A 16,152-nucleotide genomic window follows, 5' to 3' on the forward strand; every position below is an offset into this window, starting at 1 on the left:
TGGTTGAAAAACAAGTTAATGACTCCAACCTAAGTTTATGTAAACTTCTGACTTCAACTGTATATTAGTACCATTCAAAAGTTTGGACACACCTACTCACTCAAGGGTTTTTCTTTATGTTTACAATTTTCTACATTGTAGAATAGCAGTGAAGACATCAAAACTATGAAATAAATCATATGGAATCATGAGGTAAGCAAAAAAAGTTAAATCATATATTTTATGAGATTCTTTAAAGTAGCCACCCTTTTCCTTGATGACACTATTGGCATTCTCTCAACCAGCTTCACTTGGAAGGCTTTGCCAACAGTCTTAAAGGAGTACCCACATATGCTGAGCACTTGTTGGCTGCTTTTCCTTCACTCTGCGGTCTGACTCATCTCAAACCATCTTAATTGGGTTGAGGTCGGGTGATTATGGAGGCCAGCTCATCTGATGCAGCACTCCATCACTCTCCTTGGTCAAATAGCCCTTACACAGCCTGGAGGTGTGTTGGGTCATTGTCCTGTTGAAAGACAAATGATCATCCCACTAAGCCCAAACCAGATGGGATGGCGTATCGCTGCAGAATGCTGTGGTAGCCATGCTGGTTAAGTGTGCCTTGAATTCTAAATAAAACACAGACAGTGTCACCAGCAAAGCACCATCACACCATCTCCTCCATGCTTCATGGTGGGAACCACATGCAGATTTCATCCGTTTGCCTACTCTGCGTCTCACAAAGACACAGTGTTTGGAACAAAAAGTCTCAAATAATTGGACTCAGACCAAAGAACAGATTTCCACTGGTCTAATGTCCATTGCTAGTCTTTCTTGGCCCAAGCAAGTCTCTTCTTCTTATTGGTGTCCTTTTGTAGTGGTTTCTTTGCAGCAATTCAACCAGGAAGGCCTGATTCACACAGTCTCCTCTGAACAGTTGATGTTGAGATGTGTCCTGAACTCTGTGAAACATTTATTTGGCAGGTAACTCTAATGAACTTATCCTCTGCAGCAGAGGTAACTCTGGGTCTTCCTTTCCTGTGGCGGTCCTCATGAGAGCCAGTTTCAATATAGCGCATGATGGTTTTTGCAACTGCACTTGAAACTTTTAAAGTTCTTGAAATGTTCCAGATTGACTGACCTTCAGATCTTCAAGTAATGATGGACTGTCAGCTCTTTGCTTATTTGAGCTGTTCTTGCCATAAATTTGGACTTGGTATTTTACCAAATAGGGCTATATTCTGTATAGCACCCCTACCTTCTCACAACACAACTGATTGTCTCAAACGCATTAAGGAAAGAAATTCCACAAATTAACTTAAAGCACACCTGTTAATTGAAGTGCATTCCAGGTGATTCCCCCATGAAACTTGTTGAGAGAATGCCAAGAATGTGCAAAGCTGTCAAGGCAAAGGGTGGCTACTTTGAAGAATCTTAAATATATTTTGATTTGTTTAATTAACACTTTTTTGGTTACTACATGATTCCATATTTTTCTTTAAAAATAAAGAAAAACCCCTGAATGTAAAAAAATAGTAAAAATAAAGAAAAACCCCTGAATGAGTAGGTGTCCAAACTTGACTCGTACTATAGGCCTGTAATAAGTTAGGTGCACACATAGTATATCAAACATGAATATCAGTACAAGACATTTCTCAGTTCGATTGATGACTAAGCACTGAGCTGTTTCCACAAGCGCCTTTCAAAAGATAGCCCTCAATTTTTCTGCAGAGTTGAAAAACTCACCTAACCAGGCAAAGACGGGGGGGGGCAGATTACTGTTGCTTCAAATCTAAAGGTTTTGTATGGAGAAGGAAAGGAAGAGAGCTTAGTGTCTGCATGTGGAGGTTTGCCTGCCGTCTAGGACGCCATCACGTTATTTCCTCTAGCGGTTCTTCCACCAAGGTCAACAGATGCCATGGGAAGTTCAAAGGTCATCCACTGAGCTGCTCTGATTGGGGAGGTCAATCGGGGGTCACGGAGGGCCAAGGAAGGCAGTGTGACCCTTTCCTGGAGGGGGGGGGGGGGTCATCCTGTGACACAATTCAAGCCTTTACCAGTCGGTTTCAAATGCCAGCTGGCAATGTGCTTTCCCACAGCCAACGACAACCCTGACACCCAATGAAAACTGGAGACCAGAGGTTGCAACTTGAGAAAAGCATTCAAATATACCTGGGGCAACAGCAGGGTTTCCCCTACTTGCAATTCTTAGCCGTGGGTCACACAGCTACATCTGAGCATGGGGAACTGAAATCAAATTGAAATTAAAACACTCGAAGCCTGATTTGTTTGGGATGTGGGGACATCAAAGTTGGTGGGGATAGCATATCCCACCTAAGAAATAATATGGGAAACATTGAACAGTACAAGACAGAGGGGACAGAACCAGAACTATCATAATGGCACACAGCTATAAACAATTAAATTAGTGCAATGAAGCCATTATGTACGATGAATACACAGCCCGTCTAGTGCGTGTACAGTTTGGAGCACAAGACACCTTACATGGCCCTCTTCTATTTGCTGGTTTGCAGTCTGTTTCCTGTGCTCAGAGCCAGACTCCTCAGGCAGCGAAATACCAGCGTGAAATCAATGACTATACCCCAAAATACAAGAACCTCCACCCTCATGAAATATAAAACAGGAATTCTGGTCAAATCCAGGAACAGCGGTACAAATGTGACCTCCTTTTCTCTCTAAGACATGTATTTGAGTATGAGCTACCCTGTTTTTCTTCTTCAAAAGGACTTGGGTAGAGCAGTGGTTTTCAAACCTCTCCTCTGGGACCACCAGACGTTTCACAAATTAGTTGTAGACCTGAACTAGCTCACCTGATTAATCTTTTCAAGGGTTTTAACTAAATGGCATACAGCTACGACCGGAAATTAGGGATGCACGATATATAGGTGAACATAACGGAAATCGGCCAATATTAGCTAAAAAATACCGACATTGGTACAATGTCCAGTTTAACGACGATGTGCAAAACCGATGTCAAAGCTGATGTTCATACCTACAGTTGAAGTCGGAAGTTTACATAAATTTAAACAAAATTTCACAATTCCTGACATTTAATCCTAGTAAAAATTCCCTGTCTTAGGTCAGTTAGGATCACTTTATTTTAAGAATGTGAAATGTCAGAATAATAGTCGAGAATAATTTATTTCAGCTTTATATCTTTTCATCACATTCCCAGTGGGTCAGAAGTTTACATACACTCAATTAGTATTTGGTAGCATTGCCTTTAAATTGTTTAACTTGGGTCAAACGTTTCAAGTAGCCTTCCCCAAGCTCCCCACAATAAGTTGGGTGAATTTTGGCCCATTCCTCCTGACAGAGCTGGTGTAACTGAGTCAGGTTTGTAGGCCTCCATGCTCGCACACGCTTTTTCAGTTCTGCCCACAAATTTCCTATAGGATTGAGGTCAGGGCTTTGTGATGGCCACTCCAATACCTTGACTTAGTTGTCCTTAAGCCATTTTGCCACAACATTGTAAGTATGCTTGGGATCATGGTCCATTTGGAAGACCCATTTGCGACCAAGTTTTAAACTTCCTGACTGACGGCTTCAACATATCCACATAATTTTCCTACCTCATGATGCCATCTATTTTGTGAAGTGCACCAGTCCCTCCTGCAGCAAAGCACCCCCACAACATAATGCTGCCACCCCCATGCTTCACGGTTGGGATGGTGTTCTTCGGCTTGCAAGCCCCCCCCGTTTTCCTCAAAACATAACGATGCTCATTATGGCCAAACAGTGCTATTTTTGTTTCATCAGACCAGAGGACATTTCTCCAAAAAAGTATGATCTTTGTCCCCATGTGCAGTTGCAAACCGTAGTCTGCCTTTTTTATGGCGGTTTTGGAGCAGTGGCTTCTTCCTTGCGGAGCGGCCTTTCAGGTTATGTCGATATAGGACTCGTTTTACTGTGGATATAGATACTTTTGTACCCGTTTCCTCCAGCATCTTCACAAGGTCCTTTGATGTTGTTCTGGGATTGATTAGCATTTTTCGCACCAAAGTACGTTCATCTCTAGGAGACAGAACGCGTCTCCTTCCTGAGCGGTATGACGGCTGCGTGGTCCCATGGTGTTTATACTTGCATACTATTGTTTGTACAGATGAACGTGGTACCTTCAGGCGCTTGGAAATTGCTCCCAAGGATGAACCAGACTTGTGGAGGTCTACAATTTTTTTTAGATTTTCCCATGATGTCAAGCAAAGGGGCACTGAGTTTGAAGGTAGGCCTTGAAATACATCCACAGGTACACCTCCAACTGACTCAAATTATGTCAATTAGCCTATGAGAAGCTTTTAAAGCCATGACATCATTTTCTGGAATTTTACAAGCTGTTGAAAGGCACAGTCAACTTAGTGTATGTAAACTTCTGACCCACCGGAATTGTGATCCCATTAGTTAAGTGAAACAAAATATCTAAACAATTGTTGGAAAAATTACTTGTCATGCACAAAGTAGACATCCTAACAGACTTGCCAAAACTATAGTTTTATCAAGAAATGTCTGGAGTGGTTGCAAAATGAGTTTTAAAGACTCCAACCTAAGTGTACGTAAACTTCTAACTTCAACTGTATATAACGTAGGTACTTGACGTAATGATGCAACACAGCATTCCTAACCTAGCCCACAATGTCTGCTGTGTGGATAGAGCAGTCATTTGAAAGAGCAAGAACATTTCAGAGAGACAACTCAAATGGTGAAACCCATTAAAACGCCAAGATAATGGGATTCATTGTCCTTGACAATCAACCATTTTCTGACGTGGGTGATGTTGGCTTTCGCCGACTGGTCGAGCACCGGTACACGTTGCCCTATCGGAGTTACACAATAATAGCGTCACAACATACTATGGAACGCCGTTTGGGTCTTTGCGTGTCAATTTTTTTTTAGGTCAAATACCACTATTTGACGAGTCCAATTACACTATTTTACACGTTAAATAAGCTTTTAATTTGACATGTAAAATAAGTTATATTATAGAACCGTGTGTGTTCTGAATTTGCACGTGCAAGCCAAGCGCCACCACTATCAGTAGCACTGTCAAAGCTGTACAAAATAAGTCTGCAAACACTGGCCACGACTATGTGTTTACACTACCATGTTGAACAAATGCTTTATTACCGACCGCAACTTCTGGGGTACCTAGCTAGCACCAATACAACCAGACTGAAAACAATAACCAGTAGAAACTGCATTTTCGTTATTCTTAGCAAAGATTTAGGAATCCTTGTGAGTAAGTTTTAGCTAGGTAGCCACTTGTTGTTCACCTATTGAAATTGAACTTCAGTTCATGAAAATAAATAGCTAGCCAGCTACTTAACCCTGTTGCCCAAAGCTAACGTTATAAGCAGCCAGCTAGTGAGGCTCGACCGGACCGGGTTGTGTGTGAAGCCAGCCACAATAGTAGAATTTGCGGTTTGCCTTCAAAATAAAATTACCTATTTGAAAGTGATGCAGAAGGTTACAATTGGTGGAATCATGCCGTATTTAGACTAGATCATGTTAAACAAGGTTGGAATGTGAATCAATAAAATGGGGTTTCAGTCTACGGTGACACCCACAGAACACAACTGTGAAGTGCTTATTGTGTGTATTGACATTCATATTGCACTGTACAGCTTTACCTAAGGATTGAGGATCAATGAAATGGGCTATCAGTCTACTCAATACACAATACATTTTTTCCCCAACGTCTTCCTCAGTTATCAGACTCTTAAACATCCATACAGTATTGTTTTTCCTTGGGAATAGTGTTCAATACACGTAGGTTGACAATCAATGTGACTCAATTCACAGTTGTTTCAGAGTCCCGCAATAAGAGCTACGATGCTAATGTTCTCTGGGTGTCACTGAGTAGACTGATACCCCATGTCATTGATCCACAATCAATAGGTAAGGCTGTACAGTGAAATAAGTATGCCCTCAATGCAATTGATGGTGCGAGCTGTCCAAGCCTCCTGGCCACCTCCAATCAAAACATCACATATTTTTAGGCGGATAAAACCATGATTTTGGTCAAGACAGTAAAGTGCATTATTCCTGTAATGATAGTGTCCTCTCTTCCGCAGTTTCATACTGTATTGACATATCAAATAAGGTTTTGTGAGTGCACTAGGCCTCATTGGGTCATATTGAACTAGGTAGGAAGTCAATTAAATGTATTGAAATCAATAGAAAATTAATTACATTTGCCCAAGTTTATAATGAAGACATGAACAGAATACATCAAGTAAAATTATGTCACAGGCGCTGAAAACAAAAGGTTACCTTACCGTGAAATGCTTACTTATAAGCCCTTAACCAACAATGCAGTTCAAGAAATATTTAACAAAATATTTAAGAAGAAAAAAATAACGGTGCTATATACAGGGGGTACCGGTACCAAGTCAATGTGCGGGGGTATAGGTAAGTCGAGGTAATTTCTACATGTAGGTAGGGGTAAAGTAACTATACATAGATAATAAACAGCGAGTAGCAGCAGTGTAAAAAAAAAAAAGGGTGGGGGGGTGTAAATAGTCTGGGTGGCCATTTCATTAATTGTTCAGCAGTCTTATGGCTTGTGGGTAGAAGCTGTTAAGGAGCCATTTAGACCTAGACTTGGCACTGGTACCGTTTGCAGTGCGGTAGCAGAGAGAACAGTCTATGACTTGGGTGACTGGAGTCTTTGACAATTTTTTGGGCCTTCCTCTGACACCGCCTAGTATATAGGTCCTGGATGGCAGGAAGCTTGGCCCCAGTGACATACTGGGCCATATGCACTACCCTCTGTTAGAGGTCGACCAATTATGATTTTTCAACGCCTATACCGATTATTGGAGGACCAAAAAAAGCCGATACCGATTAAAGCTGCCATTTTTTTTTTTTTTGTAATAATGACAATTACAACAATACTGAATGAACACTTATTTTAACTTAATATAATACATCAATAAAATCAATTTCGCCTCAAATAAATAATGAAACATGTTCAATTTGGTTTAAATAATGCAAAAACAAAGTGTTGGAGAAGAACGTAAAAGTGCAATATGTGCCATGTAAGAAAGCTAACGTTTAAGTGCCTTGCTCAGAACATGGGAACATATGAAAGCTGGTGGTTCCTTTTAACATGAGTCTTCAATATTCCCAGGTAAGATGTTTTAGGTTGTAGTTATTATAGGAATTATAGGGCTATTTCTCTCTATACGATTTGTATTTCATATGCCTTTGACTATTGGATGTTCTTATAGGCACTTTAGTATTGCCAGTGTAACAGTATAGCTTCCGTCCCTCTCCTCGCTCCTACCTGGGCTCAAACCAGGAACACATCGACAACAGCCACCCTCGAAGCATCGTTACCCACGCAGAGCAAGGGGAACAACTACTCCAAGTCTCAGAGCGAGTGACGTTTGAAACGCTATTAGCGTGCACCCGCTAACTAGCTAGCCATTTCACATCGGTTACACCAGCCTAATCTTGGGAGTTGATAGGCTTGAAGTCATAAACAGCGCAATGAAGAGCTGCTGGCAAAACGCACGAAAGTGCTGTTTGAATGAATGCTTACGAGCCTGCTGGTGCCTACCACCGCTCAGACTGCTCTATCAAATCATAGACTTAATTATAATAAACACACAGAAATACAAGCCTTAGGTCATTAATATTGTCGAATCCGGAAACTATCATCTCGAAAACAAAACGTTTTTTTCTTTCAGTGAAATACGGAACCGTTCCATGTTTTATCTAACGGGTGGCATCCCTAAGTCTAAATATTACTGTTACATTGCACAACCTTCAATGTTATGTCATAATTATGTAAAATTCTGGCAAATTAGTTTGCACGAGCCAGGCGGCCCAAACTGTTGCATATACGCTGACACTGCGTGCAATGAACGCTAGAGATTTCATGTTAGCAGGCAATATTAACTAAATATGCAGGTTTAAAAATATATACTTGTGTATTGATTTTAAAGAAAGGCATTGATGTTTAGGTACATTGGTGCAACGACAGTGCTTTTTTCGCAAATGCGCTTGTTAACCTCTCTTGGGCAGGTGGGACCCACGGTTCACACTATTCAACAGCCAGTGAAAAATCAGAGCGCCAAATTCAAAACAACAAAATGTCATAATTCAAAGTTCTCAAACATACGACTATTTTACACCATTTTAAAAGGTACACTTATCCTTAATGTAACCACATTGTCCGATTTCAAAAAGGCTTTACGGCGAAAGCATAAAGTTAGATTATGTTAGGACAGGTACAACACAAGAAAAACCACACAGCCATTTTCCAAGCAGTAGAGGGGTCACAAATACCAGAAATTCAGCTAAAATTAAGCACTAACCTTTGACGATCTTCATCAGATGACACTCCTAGGACTCAATGTTAGACAATACATGTATGTTTTGTTCGATAAAGTTCATATTTATATCCAAAAACAGCATTTTACATTGGCGCGTGATGTTCAGAAAATATTTTGCCTCCAATACTCGCAGTGAACAGCACAACAATTTACAAAAATACTCATCATAAACATTGATAAAATATTAAACTGTTATTCAAAGAATTATAGATAACCATCTCCTTTATGCAACCGCTGTGACAGATTTCAAAAAAGCTTCAGGGGGAAAGCACACTTTGCAATAATCTGAGTGCGGCGCTCAGAAACATACACCAGGCAATACAGATACCCGCCATTTAGGAGTCATCTAAATCATAAATAGCATTATAAATATTCACTTACCTTTGATGATCTTCATCAGAAGGCACTTCCAGGAATCCCAGGTCCACAACAAATGTTGTTTTGTTCGATAAAGTCCATCATTTATGTCCAAATTCCTCCTTGTTGTTTGCGACTGTTGACATCTAGTGGAAGCCTAAGGAAGTGCAAAATGAACCCTAAGTCACTGTGTGTTAGATAGGCAATGACTTGAAAAGACTACAAGCTCCAGATTTCCCACTTCCTGGTTGGATTTTTCTCAGGTTTTTGCCTGCCATATGACATAATATGACATCATTCAAACAGTTTTAGAAACTTCAGCATGTTTTCTATCCAAATCTACTAATAATGTGCATATTCTAGTTCCTGAGTTGACTGTGCCTTTGGCCAATAGAACAGATGGTAAAGGCGGGTTACCCACTCGCTGACAAATTCTTACAAGGCACCCCGATCTCAGCCCCCTATATTTCTGTCTTTTCTTCATGCGAATGACTGGGATTTGTGCCTGGTCTCGGAATAATAGTATATCCTTCGCGTCAGACTCATTAAGAAAAAATATCTTTGTCCAGTTTGAGCTGATTAATCGCTATTCTGATATCCAGAATCTCTTTTCGGTCATAAGAGACGATAGCAGCAACATTATGTACAAAACAAGTAACAAACAATTAGAAAAAAACACAATAGCACAGTTGGTTAGGAGACCGTAAAACAGCAGCCATCCCCTCTAGCGCCATTATCACAGATCAGTGATTCGTATTTCCTGCAACTTTCAGAAGAAGCAGCGACACCGGACAGCCCGTCTCGTCGGTGTGTGTGCGATGCACGCATGTCTACCACTGTAGCCGTTCGCGATGCAAATGAGAACTGTCTTCTGATAGATGGACAATGTCTTTCGTAAAAACCATCTCATTAACTAGAAAATAGCTTATGCCTATTGAGAGCAAACACCTGAAAAGGGGCTGGTGCCATCAAATGAAAAAGGTTAGTACAGGAAAACGTTAGTCTGCAGCACTGCAAATAAAAACATTTTAGCATTCCTTGCCGTACCTGCAACAAGTTGCGGCAGCACAGCGAATGTATTTGCACAGCAAACGCAATCACACAGACTGAGACACACACCTGCAGAAATGTCCACCGTACACTAAGAGCCAAAATAACCTCGCAAAAAAGAAAACTAATCTCTTGAATGCAAATAAACATTTAATCATCTTTTGCAGCACAAGGCAAAATCTGAGACTGAGCCTGAGGGATGTCATCATCTTCAGAGGTAGAGATATTTCAATGCAGAGCAAGCCCCAACAATTATCTGCTAAATGACTAAAATGTAAGTCGCAAGCTTACATACACTTAGGTTGGAGTCATTAAACTCGTTTTTCAACCACTCCACAAATCTCTTGTTAACAAACTATAGTTTTGGAAAGTCAGTTAGGACATCTACTTTGCATGACAAGTAATTTTTCCAACAATTGTTTACAGACTGATTATTTCACTGTATCACAATTCCAGTGGGTCAGAAGTTTACATTCACTGAGTTGACTGTGCCTTTAAACAGCTTTCCAGAAAATGATGTCATGGCTTTAGAAGCTTCTGATAGGCTAATTCACATCATTTGAGTCAATTGGAGGTGTACCTGTGGATGTATTGCAAGGCCTACCTTCAAACTCAGTGCCTCTTTATAAGACCTCAGAAAAATAATTGTTGACCTCCACAAGTCTGGTTCATCCTTAGGAGCAATTTCCAAACGCTTGAAGGTACCACATTCATCTGTACAAACAATGGTATGCAAGTATAAACACCATGGGACCACGCAGTCATCAAACCGCTCAGGAAGGAGACGCGTTCTGTCTCCTAGAGATGAACGTACTTTGGATCGAAAGGTGCAAATCAATCTCAGAAAAGCAGCAAAGGACCTTGTGAAGATCCTGGAGGAAACCGGTACAAAAGTATCTATATCCACAGTAAAACAAGTCCTATATCGACATAACCTGAAAGGCCGCTCAGTTAGGAAGACTATGGTTTACAACTGCACATGGGGACAAAGATCGTAACTTTTGGAGAAATGTCCTCTGGTCTGATGAAACAAAAATATAACTCACCATCCATTATGTAAAAATAGAACTGTTTGGCCATAATGACCATTGTTCTGTTTGAAGGAAAAAGGGGGAGGCTTGCAAGCCAAAGAACACCATCCCAACCGTGAAGCACGGGGGTGGCAGCATCATGTTGTGGGCGTGCTTTGCTGCAGGAGGGACTGGTGCACTTCACAAAATAGATGGCTTCATAAGGGAGGAAAATGATGTGGATATATTGAAGCAACATCTCAAGACATCAGTCCGGAAGTTAAAGCTTGGTCGCAAATGGGTCTTCCAAATGGACAATTACCCCAAGCATACTTCCAAAGTTGTGGCAGAATGGCTTAAGGACAACAAAGTCAAGGTATTAGAATGGCCATCACAATCCTGTAGAACATTTGTGGGCAGAACTGAAAAAGCGTGTGCGAGCAAGGAGGCCTACCTCCTGACTCAGTTACACCAGCTCTGTCAGGTGGAATGGGCCAAAATTCACCCTACTTATTGTGGGAAGCGTATGGAAGGCAACCCAAAACGTTTGACCCAAGATAAACAATTTAAAGGCAATGCTACCAAATACTAATTCAGTGTATGTAAACTTCTGACCCACTGGGAATGTGATGAAAGAAATAGAAGCTGAAATACATGAAATCATTCTCTCTACTATTATTCTGACATTTCACATTATTAAAATAGAGTGGTGATCCTAACTGACCTAAGACCAGGAATTCTGACTAGGATTAAATGTCAGGAATTGTGAAAAAACTGAGTTTTAATGTATTTGGCTAAGGTGAATGTAAACTTCTGACTTCAACTGTACATTAGCCTAAACGGGACTTAGACAAGCTCATCTGAACACACTGGACACCCACCTAGTTTGGAGGGCACAAGGACTTAGTGTTCCTTCTTATCACCTCCAAGCAGAACTTTGCAGAACTTTGTAATGCCAATCTGGAACCAGAGCCTATCGCTAAAAACAAGGTAGGGCATTTCTCCAGGCAAAGGAGCATCTTGGCTTTCTAAATACAAAAAAGAGAAAATGGGGTTAGGAAAGTCTACGCAAGCGTACCAGACAGAGGAAAGAGTGGCACACACTAAAGGAGGGGGGGTGACAGAGTTATATTTGTTAAGATTAAAGTTTGAGTCTGCCTGGCACTCTGTCCTTGACTAGGCTACTTACACTCTTTCCTCTGATAAACTGGAGTCATTATCGAGAAATAAGCGTCTGTGGGCTCTGATTTGTAATAACCTTGGTCTCCGTTGCAGTGTTTCATGATAAATGAATTATCAAGCAAAACAAAAGGTTAGTGAGGAGAAGAGACAGCGCTGTTCCGCTCTAGTAATAGACTGATTAAAAACAGAGGCTAATGAGGAGGAACACAATACCGTGGCTGTCTGAGTACAGACTGAAGGATTGCATCTGGTTTCAGGTTGACAGAGCAAATAATAGTTCACTTGCCAATACACAATTGCATTTGGCTCTTCTTCATTGAATTATTCACTTGGTGAGAAATATAATGAACAAAAATATAAATGCAACATGTAAAGTGTTGGTCCCATGTTTCATGAGCTGAAATAAAAGATCCCAGCAATGTTCCATATGCACAAAAAGCTTATTTCTCTAAATGTTGTGAACAAATATGTTTACATCCCTGTTAATGAGAATTTCTCCTTTGCTAAGAAAACCCATCCACCTGACATGTGTGTCATATCAAGAAGCTGATTAAACAGCATGATCGTGACACAGGTGCACCTTGTACAATAAAAGGTCACTAAAATGTACAATGTTGTCACAACACAATGCCACAGATGTCTTAAGTTGAGAGAGCATGCAATTGGCATACTGACTGCAGGAACATCCACCAGAGCTATTGCCAGATAATTTAATGTTCATTTCTCTACCATAAAACACCTCCAATATAATTTTAGAGAAATTGGCAGTGCATCCAGTACATACCACATGTGACCACGCCAGCCCAGGACCTCAAGATCCAGCTTCACCTGCGGGATTGTCTGAGACCAGCCACCGGACAGCTGATGAAACTGAGGAGTATTTCTGTCTGTAATAAAGCCATTCTGATTGGCTGGGGCATGGCTGCGCCCCTGCCCATGTAACAGTGTAGGTTCCGTCCCTCTCTTCGCCCCAACCTGGGCTCGAACCAGGGACCCTTGCACACAACAACTGACACCCCTTTTGTGGCGCGTTACCCATCGCGCCACAAAAGCCACGGCCCTTGCAACACAAGGGGAAACCCTACTTCAGGTCTCAGAGCGAGTGACGTCACCGATTGAAACGCTATTAGCGCCCACCACCGCTAACTAACTAGCCATTTCACATCGGTTACACCCAGTCATGTGAAATCCATAGATTAGGGCCTAATTTATTTAAATTGATTATTTCCTTATGAACTATAACTCATCAAAATCGTTGCATTTATATTTTTGTTCAGTATATATTGACGGGTTTCCTTAGAAGTGGGGAGCTGTCATGTTATCCATGTTCAATTTGATGTTCATCTCCCAATCATTGAATATTCTTATATTGCAAAGCGTCTTTGGAGAAGCACCTACCTAGGTAGTATAGGCCTATATAACCTTATTTTCTCAACATATTGTGAGTACTAACTGTTTTATAAGACCACCAGGCATTTTGTAGGCTAAGGCATATTTGCCTTATCTTGTTTAAATTCAATTCATGTACATCAACAAGTCCCATATATCAGTGGCTGAGTTCAAATTTCACATTTGACCAGTCACTTTGTAGAGACGTATTGCTCCCTCTGCCTTAGGTGCACCTACACTAATGAAAACCTGTCAAAACCCAACTATTCAGCTTAAATGAACAAATAATCCGCTCACACAAGCGAGGGGAAGTCGTTTTAATTAAAAGCATGACTGTACCATTAACAGCCACTATAAATAGTACCAATAGCAGGCCTACAGTGAGCAGTGGTCAGGCCCGCTTGCCACCAAGGCAGATTAGCAATATATCCTTCTCGTTTAATAATGCGCTCAAGGGCCATACGTACACCCATCCCTGCTTCATTAAAAAGGGTCTCCTTTTTAATTATCATTACGGAGCACAACTTCACTTTGTATAAGTGCTCTCTTGCAGCTGTGATGCAGTCAAGACACCCATCCACCCAAGAACAGCATGGACGAAGCGTTATGAGATGTGTGCTATGATGAGTGGTAAAAGTGAGTCATGTTCTCCACTTTCTCCACCGGAAAGAGGGAAATGTAGAATCATGGACGAATAACTTACGCTCAAGAATCTGTCCGAACATGTCAGACAGGCTAGAAAAGGGGACCAACATGTTCTAATTATAGCCTTAAATGCATTACTATGTACATGTCTAACAGTTGTCTGAACCACAGGCTGCAACTTTGAACGATATTGGACTATGGTGTAAAAAAAAAAGAAAAAAAAAGTGGATAAATGTCATCCGGTGCTCACCTTTCCGTCGTGGTGTTTATGTGAAGTCAAGGCGAAGAAATGATCACGATGGTGGCGCGTGTCACAACACGAGGCGTAAGCGAATTCAACCAATTCGTGGACTGCTGCAATGATCGGCTGTTGCCGTTCTCAACATGTAACAACTTCAAACAGTTGTTTAGTATTCCGTTTGGAGATCATGCAGACTCGTCCAGAAGTAGGCTAGGCTAAATCTGTTTCCTTACTTTATACTGTGTTGGCCGACTTCATGGATTTCAAATAGGCATGTGAACCATTAGGCGAAATATGTTGAATGAAGTATTTCTCATGTCAGACAGTCGAGCTCTGTTAATAGAATGTGATTCTTGTTCATGGCTATACACCGCTTTGTGATATGAAGGCGGAGCTACTCCTTAGTTCAAAGCCAACAGGGAACACAAATTGAAATCACTCCTCCTATGACGCGTTCGAGGTTCAGCCCCAGCAGCCATTGTACATCAAGGGGTGTGTGGCGTTTGACAGAATGCTTCGAACACACCGACAGTGTCTTTACATTTTGGGACACCAGAATTACATTAATTTCCAATTAAACTCTGCGTTTGCCTTGCAGCATTGCTTTGCAGAGGCAATTGCTGTGCATTCGGTGTGGTGCATACATTGGATATATCGAACATATGCAAACTGTATGTGTAGACGGCTTGACAGAAATGGTAGCAGAAGGTGAATGTTGAACTGTTGTTGCATACATATCCAGATGATGCTGTACACTATTTTGCACAACTACACTGTCGGTGTGTGTTCATTGCATTTTGGTACACCAGAATTACATTAATTTCCAATGAAACGTTGTGTTTGCCTTGCAGCATTGCTTTGCAGAGGCAGTTGCTGTGTATTCGGTGTGGTGAATAAATTGTATTTATCAAATGTATGTGTAGATGTCTTGACAGAAATGTTAGCAGAAGGTGAATGTTGAAAATTTGTTGCATACATATCCAGATAATGCAGCATACTAATGATGCTGTCGGTGTAATCAAAGAGTTAGATGTCTGTTTAAGGAACTTTGGCTTATTTGTGGCTGTTTTAAATTGTCCATAATCACCACCACTGAGCAATGTTGAAAAAGCTATTAATTAATCCTTAAAGAGGAATTTCGCCCTAGGGTAATCTGGTCTTGTTTTCATCATGTCCATGGCATTTCTAGGTCAGTGAGATCTTTCACACATAATTGCCCAGGAGGTCTGGGATTCGCATGCCAAATGATACACCCTATGATAGTACCATGGTATTTTTTTCATTTTACTGCCATGGTACATTTTTGTAAGGGGATGCATTGAATTCAGCAGGCGCTATCGACAGATCAGTTGGACAAAGTTGTGATGGGATACATTCTGCACATGCCACAGTCAGTGTGAACCGGAAAGACTTGACACAATGCTGGCCAAACAAGATGTACTGTAGCTACAAACAAAACTAAATGAAATGGTTCCAGTCTGCCATGAAGCATTCATCCATGTACACGGGTAAGAGTCTAGCCACAGTTTCAGATATTACATGTTTCTAATTTTGTCAAAGTCATTTTCATTGCAAGTTAAAGCGTACTGTTAGCTAGCTAGCGAGCGTTAGCTTGCTGGCTCGCTGACTAACTTTACGTGTATGATCTATGTATAAATATTATTCGAATCAGAATCCATTTGCATTGCTAGTTATAGCCTAATGTTACCTAGATAACATTGAACCTAGTTTTGTTAGCTTTATCTACCTGCAGCTTCATACTACAGCTATGACAATGTTTGTATTGGTATTAGTATGAGTTGGGATTATGCCAGTTCATTGTTTAGCTAGCTAGCTAGCTACATGTCTAATCAAAAGACTCCACTTCACCAGACGATTACATGACCCATCAAGTTAACCAGGTGTGTCTTGGGGTGATTACGGCCATCTATTGTATTTCATG

At 40.9% G+C, this 16,152-nt stretch overlaps 1 protein-coding gene across 2 annotated transcripts in view; it reads right to left on the reverse strand.

Moving 5' to 3' along the window:
* The window catches only part of LOC115203770 (LIM domain transcription factor LMO4-B), a 35,714-nt gene extending 21,058 nt beyond the window's left edge, over window positions 1-14,656 (reverse strand). The window contains exons 1-2 of one of the 2 annotated variants that reach the window (XM_029768747.1): window positions 14,220-14,656; window positions 11,635-11,781 (exon numbers count right to left, since the gene is read on the reverse strand). The gene's annotated coding sequence lies outside the window, so the exon portion shown is untranslated. The remainder of the gene's footprint in view (window positions 1-11,634; window positions 11,782-14,219) is intronic. The other variant, XM_029768745.1, reaches the window with a different exon arrangement.
* Between the last annotated feature and the right edge of the window lie 1,496 nt (window positions 14,657-16,152).

Source organism: Salmo trutta, chromosome 12 (genome assembly GCF_901001165.1).
Source record: "Salmo trutta chromosome 12, fSalTru1.1, whole genome shotgun sequence".
Classification (NCBI taxonomy): Eukaryota; Metazoa; Chordata; class Actinopteri; order Salmoniformes; family Salmonidae; genus Salmo; species Salmo trutta.